Here is a 13,712-nt window from a genome sequence, read left to right on the forward strand (position 1 = left end):
GAAATTCAGTGTCCTTATATTACCCCTGTGCTTCCTATTACTGTAAATAATACTGAAACTTATTGACCTATGGTCACTGTTTCCTAAGTTGCCCCATATTTCTATATCCGTGAGCAGGTCTGTATTGTTGGTAATCAGTAGGTCAAGTACCGCATTGTTTCTTGTCGGTGCATTCACCATCTGACCCATGAAATTGTCCTGCAAAACATTTAGGAACTGCCTAGCCTTGGCTGAGTGTGCGGTTCCTTCTGCCTAGTCTATATCTGGATAATTAAAGTCCCCCATTATAATGACATTTCCCATCCTTGCTGCCAATCCTATCTGTAAAACGAGGTCCGCCTCCCCCTCCTCCCTCTGGTTGGGGGGCCTATAGCATACGCCCAATATTACCTTCCCCACCGTGCCTTCCCTTTGAAGCTCTACCCATAGGGATTCTGCCTCGTCCTTAGCTCCATTATTAATATCATCCCTCATATTTATCTGTATACTGTTCTTAATATACAGATATACCCCTCCCCCTTTTTTACCTTCTCTATCTCTGCGATAAAGGGAATACCCCTGAATGGTCGCCATCCAGTCATGAGAGCTGTCAAACCAAGTCTCTGTTATCCCCACAAAATCTAAGTCCTCCTCAAACATCAGTAGCTCCATCTCTCCCATCTTGTTGGCCAGGCTTCTGGCATTGGTAAACAAACCTCTTAATTTTGACCGGTTACATATATCCTCATTTGATGTTTTTAGGCACATTACAATAAGTATATATTTGGATGAGAAATGTCATACTGATCGAATTAAGACCATGCATGACTGCCATATCACATATAGAATAGAAGATAGCGGTAAGATATTCCCTGTGTAATAATGTTATCTGTGTTTGGTATCCCTTGATGCCAAATGACATGCTGAATGATAAACTAGCAGTTTAAAGAATGTAACCACAGGGGAATACTTAACACCTCCCTGGTGGAAGCCAATTATAAGGTGTTATCTTGGTTCCGTCAAAACTGGCGAATTTATATCCTTGTGCCTCTTCCCTGTGTTCTCTCACTTGCTCTTCTCTTCTTTTCTATTTTCCCTTTTTTTTTTCTTTTCTTTTCCTTTCCTCTTTCTCTTCTGTTTCATTGCTCTGCACTTTGCTTGATCGGAACAACCCGATATAACTTAGACGGTTTATTTTCGGTTCACGTTTTACCATGCTGTTATGTTATGTGAATGTTGCTGGTGATCGCTGCTTTAAATGCAACTATCTGACACAAGTTGTTCTGTATTAGGGTCACTATGCATATGTTTAGGACACTGAGTTTCAAATGCTGTCTGCACCTCGGGAGTCCACAGGAACCGGGTACCTTGTCTAGTTAACTGAGTGATGGGAGAGATGATTGCAGAGAAATTTTTGATAAACTTCCGATAAAAGTTTGAGAACCCTATGAACCGTTGCACCCCTTTTTTATCAGAGGGGACCGGCCAGTATAAAATGGCAGAAACTTTTTGAGGATCCATTTTAATACCTTCCGTGGAGAGGAATTGGATACTCTGAAGATTGAACTCACACTTCTCAGGTTTTGCGTATAAGCCATGCTGTCTGAGACGGGCTAGGACACATCTTACATGTTCATGATGGTCTTCTACGGTGGAGGAAAATATCAAAATATCATCAAGATAAACAATAACAAACAAGTCCAGAAAATCTCGGAAAATTTAATTAACAAAGTGCTCGAAGGTGGCTGGGGCGTTGCAAAGCCCAAAGGGCATCACTAGGTACTCATAGTGCCCGAAACGGGTGTGAAATGCTGTTTTCCACTCGTCCCCTTCCCTGATTCGCACCAGATTATATGCCCCCTGTAAGTCCAACTTAGTAAAAATGGTGGCACAGGGGAGTCTCTGGAATAGTTCTGGCACTAATGGTAACGGGTAACAATTCTTGATCGTAATTTTATTTAGATCACGATAGTCCACACAGGGGCGGAGCTAGTGGTCCTTTTTTTCTACAAAGAAAATCCCAGCTCCTGCCAGGGATGTGGAAGGGCGGATAAACCCCTTTCTCAGGCTATCATCAAGGTAATCCTTTAGTGCTGCAAGTTCAAGTTCAGTGAGGGGGAAAATTCGTCTGAAGGGTATTTCGGCTCCAGGGAGAAGCTCGATAGGGCAATTGTATGGTCTGTGAGGTGGAAGAGTCTCTGCTCCCTTCTTGCTGAAGACATCTAAGAAATCGTGGTAGGTTGCAGGCACAGAAGAGCACGATTCGGTATCAGAGTCCATACACAGTAATGAAGACAGGGGGTCTTGTGGTTGGAAGAACACGAGGCAGGTACACGAGGTTCTGGAGGCAAAAACATTACTGCAGGCGCAGCAGGAGATCCCCCTGGGCGTTTGAAGAGGAGGCTGGCGGAGTAAGTGACTGGACCCATTCTTCAAGTCGGTTATAACCTTCTTGTAAGTCTTTGACTGATCGGGTCAGTGCCGCCAGGTGATGACATAACTCGTCCATAGGAGAGGTTCCTCGGTCAGGCTCAGACATCTGGCTGCTTTGTACTATCACGTACCTGGAGATGAGCCTGACACTGTGAGGAAGGCCTCCCTTGCGCCTCCGACTCGGGACCCCTGATAGTGCAGACAGGGGACACCGGAGTGTGGAGTAGCCTGAGTGCCTGGAGGTTTGCTTGAAGCGGACGATGGCTACTGGTGAAGGTCGCCAGAGAAGTCCGATGAGCAGGGTGTTGAGCAGGCAGCAGGTGCTGAAAGCAGAGGTTCCTGGGTAACAGGAGGAGCTTCCTAGGCAGGATGGACGGATCTGGGAATGACAGAAGCGTGGTAAGACAAGCCGGGTCAGAAGCCAATCGGTAATGTAGGAGCCAGTAGGAGCAGACAGGAAGAGAGGTCACGGGACAAGCCAAGGTCGGTGCAGGTGGAGATCAGAGAATCGTCAGGACAAGCCGGGTCTGGAAGTAAGAACAAGATGCAGGTAAACAGGTAACAGGTATCCAAGGCTGAAGACAAAGCAGCACTGGAGCAGTGGCTGTGTTTAAATAGTCCCTTTGGCGCCAATGTCTAACGCACATTCGCGCATGCGCATTGGCCATTGTCAGGTTTCTGACAGGAACACGTCTTTGCACAGCAAACGTTCTCTTACAGGTATGAATCTGTCCACAGAGGAGGTCCTGATATTGTCATAAACCCAGGACAGCCCATTGCCACTCCGTTTTAATTGGTCAGGGGTATCCGTCAACACCCCTTTGATTTTAGAGAAAAGGCTGACTAAAACTCAGTTATCAGAGTTCTCCTGGTAACATCAAAGGAACATCTATCAAGTTTGAGAACCGATCACAACTGGCTCATCTATTGAACTCTGATAACACCCAGGACATTGAATGCAATTATTCTTACTTCTCAATTCTACCTTATTTTTCTAATTGCTGAACTGTGTCTCTATTTCTTTGAAACACCTTTTTTTCTGTAAATATTTTATTTGCACCAATTTTAACCTTTTTATTATTAAACTTTATTTTGAAAAGTGTTAACCTTGTCCCTAAGCTCTTAATGCAAGCTAACAAAAAATCTGTCTCTTGAAGAGTGCTACTGTATAGAATAAATCCTCTGAACATCCCTGTCTGTGGTGACAGTGTGTGTTACAGACAATTATTCTAAAATCACAATTGGTATTTCTAAAATTTTGAGTTTCCCCGAGTGGGTGGTGGCAGTGAAAGGGTTAATTGCTTAATTAGCCCGGTGACAATTGCGGTCAGCCTGCTGGCATTTAGATTGTGGTCCCACAAGCTGGAAAATCTTTGTGGAGGGTGCAGCTGAGAGTGGCATTGTTATGTAAGTGACAGCAGGGTGTGAGATTGGCTGGTCCTTTGTCATGAGTTAGTGAGAAGGGCAGGGATCTGATACCCGCAATCGTCACAATCCTCTATACATCTGCCAATGAGCACTAAGTGGGCAGTAAAGGGATTGTTTCAGGATATTGGACTCCTCCTACAATCCCATAGTGAGGTTGGTATAACTGGGTGTAAAGGAAGCACCCATGACAGTGCCCTGTATCTGGCAGAAATACTATCCAAGGAAAGTAAAGTAATTGTGCTCCAAACAGAATTGGGCACTGTCACTGATGAATTGGGCCGGCATACAGTGTAATTAAGAGCAGGTACAGAGAAAATGGGAGAGAGCTGCCAAACCTACATTCTGGGGGATGGAGGTCTACAGAGACTGTATGTCCAGAAACAACCAGATATAGGAATCTTCCCATGTGAATGATTTTAAAATATCTAGAAGGTGGAAGGCGTCTTTATTGTATGATGGAAAAGTTTGGACCAAAGGTTGAAGAAAGGTGTCTATGTACAAGGAAAGTCCATTAGTAAGGCTTTCCATGGATGCTTCATTTGTTCTACCCTATGGGTTTGTGGAATTTTTATGAATTTTGGGGAGTATATAAAAATAAGGCATTTTGGGAACATCTATGAAGATAAATTCATATTCTTTTTTGTTTTTTAACATGTTTGCTCTTGGTTGAATCAAAAAGGTTTTTCAGTTATGATCTATATTGGTCGAAAGGAGCACAGGAAAGCTTTTGATAAGTGTTGTGTTCTTCTAAGCCTCTACAATATAATCTGATTGATTCATAACCGAATCCCTCCCCCTTTGTCTGCTTATCGGATTATTTTTTCAGTGTTTTGAGATAACTATTCCAGTGATGATCTAAAAAAGATGACTCTTGTGGAAAAATACAAAAAAGTGCAATGCTAAATAGTTTATACACAGAAATTAGTGTATCTTTTTAGTATATATATCTGAATAAATACTAAAAAGACTCCCTGCACTAAGTGCAAAGAAAGAAGAAAAAAAAAACATAGCAGCACCCTAATCATCTAAAAACTGGAGAAAATGTATATCTATTTATAAGTGTTTAAAAGTAACAATAGGTGCACTGTCCCTTTAAATAGATATTGGTAATAACTCAAACGAACACAAAACATCAAGTGAGTAAATAATTTGTGACATATACATCAAGTCCATATGCACATCGAATACAGACAATAAGTCCCACTTGTAAAGTGCAACATACCTTGCAAAGTATTCAATCTTGTAAAAGGCCCAATGTGCCTATAATAAACACAGCAAACTGATGTGCACTTGAGTGTTCACCCGTGCTCAAAAGCTCCTTACCAGATGGTATAACTCTCATAAAAATTAGATCAATTGTGCCTGGTTGCGATATCCACAGACTCAACGATACTCCAGCGCTCCAGAAAAACCATAAAGAGAACACAAAGGCAAACTCCATAGTGTAGCAGTTTGTGGAGTATCGTGGAGTCTGTGGATATCATAGCTGTATGACAGCTAGGCTTATTTGATCTCTTTTGAGATCTCCACCATCTGGTAAGGAGCTTTTGAGCATGGGTGAACACTGTGAAGTTTGCCATGTTATTGCAAGCATATTGAGCCTTTACAAGATTGGATACTTTGCAAGGTATGTTGTGCTTTATGAGTGGGACTTGCACAATTTATTGCCTGTATTGGATCTGCATATAGACTTGATGTATATGTCACAAATTTAGGTCCTCTGAATGCCTTTTCTTCTGACAGGGAAAAAGCTGCTTAAAAAATTTGCATAAATATGTACATTGCACACAAGTAAAGACTTATTTAGGCGCGTCAAATGATTGAATGTTAATAGATTCCATTGGTCAGATTATTAATTTCTTCTGGCAATTGGAATGCATTAACGATCAAACATGCCTTTACACACAATTTAGGTACTAAAGTTTTTTCTGCTCTTCAGCTTCTCTCCTAAACATGCTTGTGATGTGTTTTTTTTTTTTTAACCTGTAAACGCTCTTTGCATACTGCTATGTCTTTCTGCACATAAGAATTAATGGCACTCCTGTGTGCTAAACAGCACCTTTTTGCCGCAGGTGCGAGAATGCGTACAATTTACATGCATCCACATCCGCATAGATGTGAGCCTAGTCCTATGCTCCTCCTCCAGACATGTTTTTTCATAAAAGATATTATCCAGGGATGGGGTATACTGCTAGGTTCACACTATTGCAGGTGCGGGAATGCATGTAAATACAGTAGCTCGCCTTCCAGCATCTGCAGGTACCCACAGCCAAAAACATGCTGCTGTTTAGCAGATGCGCAGGGGTGCCATTATTTCCTAATGGCAGTCTCATACATTGGAAAATGTGGCACGTTTTCACGCGCCCAGAAATGCACAGAACAATATAGTACCAGAGCACTATGCAGTTTCTGTGTGGCTGCGGCTTCACAAAAGAGTTGAGGACCATTTCCCTGCGTTTTCCATAGGTACAGCAGCCCATTCAAATACATGGTCTGCTGTTCCCATGCAAATGACCTACAGCAAACGCAAAGATGGGGAGCTATATAGTGAAAAGCCTTCTGTGTTTGTTTTTCTGTTTTTTTTTTTTTTTTTACCATTGAATGAATTCCAAAAAATCTAACACAAGCAAACAATAGTTTATTGAATCATAATAGTGGAATTCATAAAGGATGTGAAAGACACTCCTTAGAATTCAATTGTTGGTGCATGTGGGCAATTCATACACAGGTACATGACTCTGTTGGTGACAGGCATTGTGGTCGAACTGTCCATACTGGACACTCCCTCCTTATTGCATTCCCTCCCCATCTGGGCAATAAGCCTGTCACACTGATAGGTGCATGGCCATGGGGTTTTGTTGTAAGGGTGTGCAAAGACTGATAAGGAACTGGGAGACTAGTTCACCATCAAGTCCACCTGGCTGTCAAGTGACTACGCACTGCAATAGGTGGCTCCATAACCCCTATTCAATTCAATAGTGGCTTTTGAATCTGTCTACTGCTGGACACTCTCAATAGAAATTAAAGCAAACCTTCTAGTGAACTACTGAGTTTCCCACAAGACTCCTCAGACTAAGTGAATCAAGTCATTACCAAAATATGGGCACTGCCATATCTTGGTAATGGCATCATCAATATCCCCGAACACCTTTGTTTGTGAATCTCCTGGTTGACCGCTAAATAGAGTACTGTGTGGGAAGCTATCACATTGATGACAGTTACCCAGTACAGACGTACCCCACTTTGAGAACTCTACGCCAGCTCAGAGCTGATCTCAATTACCATCAGTTTCTTAATCTGAAAACTGGCAGCAATTCTTAAGGAACCTGTCACTGTCATAGTGACAGTTTCTTAACATGGCAGTAGTAAGAACAACCTGAACTTGTCACCCACAGTATATCAGTATTGTTACCAAAACTGGCACAAATGCTTGCCTGAATTAGACACAGATATCTCTAAAGGAAATCACCACCAGAAAAGTAACCTTAAAGTGGTTGTAAAGGCACAAGGTTTTTTTTACCTTCATGCATTCTATGCCATTTGTTCCTGCTGCTGTCAATCACAGCCACTGAGCCAAACAGGAGACAGAGGGGGTGGAGCTGAGCACACCTGCTTGGGTGCCTGTGGACACAGAACCATGGCTTGGGAGCATGCCTGCAGTGCATACTATACTGTGCATGGACATACTTTTCAGTAAGCCAACATTTCTGTATTCAAAATCCTTTTTTTTATTGGTCTTATGTAATATTCTAATTTTCTGAGATACTGAAATTTGGGGTGTCACTAGTTGTAAGCCATAATCATCAAAATTAAAAGAAAGCAATGCTTGAAATATATCACTCTGTGTGTAACTATATAAAATATACGAGTATCGCTTTTGAATTGACTTACTGAAATAAATGAACTTTTTGATGATAGTCTAATTTTATGAGATGCACCTGTATGCTTACCTAATCTAAGGGCACTCTAGTCCAGCCACTTGATCTCACCAGCATCCAGCTTCAGGGGAGAGGAAGGAGCAGTGACAGCCGCTGTTGTGCCTGGGCGGTGACATCACCCACAGACTTACTATTCATTGTCTGTTGTCCTTCCTCCCCCCTGAAGCTGGGAACCAATCACATAATTGAACGGAAGCGCCCTTAGATTAGGTAAATATGCACATCTTCCTTTACAGGATAGTTAGTATAGGGCTTAGAATGGGGGATGGGAGGAGGTTTAAGCCTAGATAGTATTAGCTTGGACTTCTACTTTAAGTTTCTATTGAATTCCTCTGAATGTGGCTTATTATAGAAATACGGGACAACTTAGGAAATAGTGACCATAGGTCAATAAGTTTCAGTATTAATTACAGTTATAGGAAGCAGAGGGGTAATATAAGGACGCTGAATTTCAAAAGAGCCAATTTCCCAAAACTGCGCTCGCTTCTAGAAAATATCAATTGGGATAGAACCCTGGGAACAAAGAACACAGAGGAAAAATGGGAGTGCTTCAAGAGCATACTTAACAAGGGGATTGACCAGTGCATTCCAAAGGGAAATAAATTTAAAAGAGCAAAATTAAACCCTGGGTGGCTAAACTCCAACATAAAAATGCATATTAGTGCTAAAGAAAAGGCCTTCAAAAAATACAAGACTGAGGGGTCATTGGCAGCATTTAATCATTACAAAGAGTGTAATAAGAAATGTAAAGGCGAAATCAGGGCGGCTAAAATAGAACACGAGAGACATATAGCGGAGAAGAGTAAAAAGAACCCCAAGAAGTTCTTTAAGTATATAAACAGTAAGAAAGCGAGGCCAGAACACATTGGCCCCATAAAAGATGACAAAGGTAATATGGCCACTGAGGACAAAGAAAAGGCGGAAGTGTTAAATCATTTCTTTTCTTCAGTCTTCACAAAAGAATCGGGGGGCTACACGAACCTAGCTTGTAAGGCCGAACTAAACAACACACCTCAGGAAGTGCCGCCATGGCTAACAGAAGATAGACTTAGAACTAAACTAGAGAAACTTAACATAAATAAATCACCGGGACCGGATGGCTTGCACCCGAGGGTTCTTAAAGAGCTCAGCCAGGTGATTGCCAGACCCTTATTCTTGATCTTTAAGGATAGTTTACAGATGGGTATGGTGCCAGCTGATTGGAAAAAAGCCAACGTGGTACCAATATTTAAAAAGGGGCCGAGGTGTATCCCGGGGAACTATAGGCCGGTCAGCCTAACATCTGTAGTCTGCAAGATTTTGGAGGGGATGTTAAGGGACCACATACAAGACTTTAGTAATGAAAACTGTATTATTAGTAGCAATCAGCATGGATTTATGAAAAATCGTTTTTGCCAAACCAATCTATTAACCTTCTACGATGAAGTCAGCTGACACCTAGATAAAGGTAAGCCGGTGGATGTGGTGTATCTGGACTTTGCAAAGGCCTTTGACACTGTTCCCCACAAACGCTTACTGTACAAACTAAGGAAGGTAGGTATGGACCATAAGGTGAGTACCTGGATAGAGAATTGGCTCCAGGGGAGAGTCCAGAGGGTGATGATTAATGGGGAGTACTCGGATTGGGCGGGTGTGGAAAGTGGGGTCCCCCAGGGTTCGGTCCTGGGACCAATCCTGTTTAATTTATTCATAAATGATCTAGAGGAGGGGATATCTAGTACAATCTCGGTATTTGCAGATGATACTAAACTAGGCATGCCAATATCTTCTATGCAGAATGTGGAAACCTTACAAGCAGACCTGAACAAAATAACGGGGTGGGCAACTACATGGCAGATGAGGTTTAATGTTGAAAAATGTAAAGTAATGCACTTGGGGGCCAAAAACCAGAAAGCAAGCTACTCACTAGGGGGGAACCTCTGGGTGAGTCTAAGATGGAAAAAGACTTGGGGGTACTGGTAGACAACAGGCTTGGCAGTGGCATGCAATGCCAAGCCGCTGCAAGTAAAGCCAACAGAATACTGGGATGTATAAAAAAGGGGATTCACTCCAGAAATAAAGAGATTATTCTCCCACTCTACATGACTCTGGTCCGGCCACATCTGGAGTATGCTGTCCAGTTCTGGGCACCGGTCCTCAGGAAGGATGTGCTGGAATTGGAAAGAGTCCAGAGAAGGGCAACAAAAATAATTAGGGGAATGGAGGACATCAGCTATGAGGAAAGGCTACAAGCACTGAACCTATTCTCTCTGGAGAAGAGAAGATTGAGGGGGGATATGATATCAATGTACAAATACTGTACTGGCGACCCCGGCATAAGGAACAAACTATTCAGAGTAAGGGAATACAATAAGACGCGTGGCCACTCACTAAAACTAGAGGAAAGGCGGTTTAACCTTAAAATGCGTAAGGGGTTCTTCACTGTAAGAGCGGTAAGGATGTGGAATTCTCTTCCACAAGCAGTCGTATCAGCAGGGAGCATTGATAGTTTCAAAAAACTGTTAGATGGTCACCTTAGAGACCACAACATACAGGGGTATACAATGCACGGTTAAAAGCAAACACACACACACACATCATAGGTTGAACTGGATGGACTGTTGTCTTTTTTCAACCTCACTAACTATGTAACTATTAAGAGGTTCAACTCTTCAACAAGGTTCAACAAGATATACACTCATGAACAATGCTTTAGGATACATCTCTAAACATGAAGCACATAGTACCGTTAAATAAGACATGAATGAAAAAATGACACTTCCTTCAGCAATTCCATCATGCTGTTTAGGAAAATACAATTATTGTGACATAAAAACATTAAAAACAAAAGAATCATTAGTGGGATAATTGAAGCAAGCAAGACATATACAGTAGGCACACACAGCAGCCACTACAACATAATAAAGTTATCTTGTGTTGAAGCTGTAATCCTTTAATTCAACATCATTTACTGTCATATGCTATTAATTTTTGTGGTTATTATATTTTTATATATCCTCATTGTGTCTTTTTATGTGAGTATTCAGTCTGACATAATGCACACAGGCACCTAAGTTAGTAACATTTTATCACATTTAAATAATTTTATATAACTTGGATTTGTGTGACTGGCATTTAGCTTTTTACAGAATGGAATAAATATCCATCATAGGCAGCTCTCCAATTAGGCAAATTAGGCGGTCGCCTAAGGCCTCGCATCTACAGGGGCCTCGCGGCCAGTGATACAGCACTGATCCCCATAGAGCAGGAGTCTCCAAACTATGGCCCTCTATTGTTCAGAAACTACAATTCCCATCATGCCTAGTCATGTCTGTGAAAGTCAGAGTTTTCCAATGCCTCATGGGTCATGATGTTCCACAACAGCTGGAGGGCCGTAGTTTAGAGATTCCTGCCATAGAGTAACCGGTTGCTCCAGCTGGACAAACCACTCATTCACACTGTATGGCAAGAGAACTTCTGTGAATTAGTCCTTTTTGTTTTTTGTTTTTTTACAATTTTTATTTTTTAAATTTTTCTTCCTTTTTTTTTTGAGGGGGGGGGGGGCAGGTTGGTTTTGGTGAATTATCAGAGGTCTAGATTACTCAGGCCCTTCCACCGCACCCTCAGCTGCACTGGACAGGAGATGAACAGATGCTCCTGTTCATTCATAAACTGAAAAGTAGTAAACACAGTTTGCTATGCTTAATTTATGAATTAACACAGTTAGTGATTGGCAGAGAACAATAACTGTGTTCTTTACAAAAGGAAGGGACTAGTAAATGACATAGTATTTACCGTCTTCTTTCCCTGCTCTCCATCCTGAAACAATCCCCCTGTGTACTCACAACAGGCAGTGGGAGGGAGAGAAGTGGAGTCAGGAGCCCTGCATGAAAAGCACACAGGGGGGGCTCAGGCAGCAAGAGGAAGGGGATCTTTGACAGGGATGGTAATTGAAACAGTGGGGGGAGAGCCCAAATACTTGAATTTATCCCCCGTTGCTCCCCACTGCAGCAGTTGAAAGCCTTCGGGAAAGGAGGGGAAGCTGGCAGCACTGTGGGGAAGGGGGAGCACATGGGGGGGGGAGCAGGGGGAATCGAATAGAAGACAGGAGAGGGTAATTGGTGCAGCTGGAGGGGGCAATTACAAGAACTTATCCCCTATATGTCTCTCCCTGCAGCAGCTGAAAGCCAGCAGGAGGGAGAGGAGGAAAAGCTGGATTTCAACTGCATCAGGGAGAGACATATAAGAGATCAGTTACTTTTATTTGTGTACCTAGCCCACCGATTACCCCCTCTTTTCCACTATACAATTCCTCCTGCTGCCCTGGCCCCCCTGCCTAACTGATAGGGACAAATTAGGTGGTCGCCTAAGGCCTCGCACCTTCAGGGGCCTTTCTGCCAGTGGCGGAGCAACAACATTTAGAAGGACGCAGCCAGGGAAACCTCCCAAGTAAAAGATTGCTTTAAATCCTCGGATATAAAAGTTGCAGCAGTGTGCTGCAGTCCCTTCAATGCAGCTTCCAGGTGTCTGTTGTCCGCTGACAATTACCCCACCTTCTCTGCCTGGGGATTGGCCGTCTGATCATGTAATCCTAAGATGTGGAGGAATCAGTGGGCGTGTACCTGCATCAGTAGGAAGTGACTGCCCGGTCAGCTCACTCTGCTACCATCGGTTGTTGCTCTGGGAGGAGAGCTCTGCCCTGGCCCAGGAACATAAAGGTAACCAAACCCTGATTTGTCACTCTGCAGGCTGGTCATAGATTTGGGGTGTCTACTACGCAAAGGGGGTGAGCAGCCCCAGGGAAGTTGGAAAAGTCTTGGATTGGTTGGTGGAGGAGGAGGAGGAGGAGAAGGCCCTGGTGGCTGGAGGAGGAGAGGGTGGCTGGAAGAGAAGGAGAGAGTCCCTGGGTGGCTAGGGGAAAAGGAGAGGGTCCCTGGGTGGCTAGGGGAAAAGGAGATGGCCCCTGGGTGGCTGGGGGAGAAGGAGATGGCCCCTGGGTGGCTGGGGGAGAAGGAGATGGCCCCTGGGTGGCTGGGGGAGAAGGAGATGGCCCCTGGGTGGCTGGGGGAGAAGGAGATGGCCCCTGGGTGGCTGGGGGAGAAGGAGATGGCCCCTGGGTGGCTGAGAGAGAAGGAGAGGGCCCCTGGGTGGCTGGAGGAAGAAGGAGAGGGCCCCTGGGTGGCTGGAGGAAGAAGGAGAGGGCCCCTGGGTGGCTGGAGGAGAAGGATAGAGCCCCTGGGTGGCTGGGGGAGAGGGCCCCTGGGTGGCTGGGGGAGAGGGCCCCTGGGTGGCTGGGGGAGAAGGAGAGGACCCCTGGGTGGCTGAGGGAGAAGGAAAGGGCCCCTGGGTGACTGAGGGAGAAGGAAAGGGCCCCTGGGTGACTGAGGGAGAAAGAGAGGGTCCCTGGGTGGCTGGAGAAGGAGAGGGACCCTGGGTGGCTGGAGGAAGAGAAGGAGAGGGACCCTGGGTGGCTGGAGGAGGAGAAGGAGAGGGACCCTGGATGGCTGGAGGAGGAAAAGAAGGAGAGGGCCCCTGGGTGTCTGGAGGAGGAGGAGAAGAAGGAGAGGGCCCTTGGGTGTCTGGAGGAGAAGAAGGAGAGGGCCCCTGGGTGGCTGGAGGAGAAGGAGAGGGCCCCTGGGTGGCTGGAGGAGAAGGAGAGGGGCCCCTGGGTGGCTGGAGGAAAAGGAGAGGGGCCCCTGGGTGGCTGGGGAAGAAGGAGAGGGCTTCTGGGGGGCTGGGGGAGAAGGAAAGGGCGCCTAGGTGGCTGGGGAGGAGGAGAGGGCCCCTGTGACGCCAGAGTCAGTTGCCAGGGAAGAAAGTGGAGCTGAACCAGTCCTGCATATCTGACATCAAAGCCAAATATGGTGGAGCTGGAGCCCTTTGCCCTACACAATGACAGCACCTGAGGTGGAAGGTGAGGGGTAGTGGGGCTGTGACATTATATAGCAGATGGAC

The sequence above is a fragment of the Pelophylax lessonae genome (genome assembly GCF_965119305.1).
Source record: "Pelophylax lessonae genome assembly, chromosome: 3".
NCBI lineage: Eukaryota > Metazoa > Chordata > Amphibia > Anura > Ranidae > Pelophylax > Pelophylax lessonae.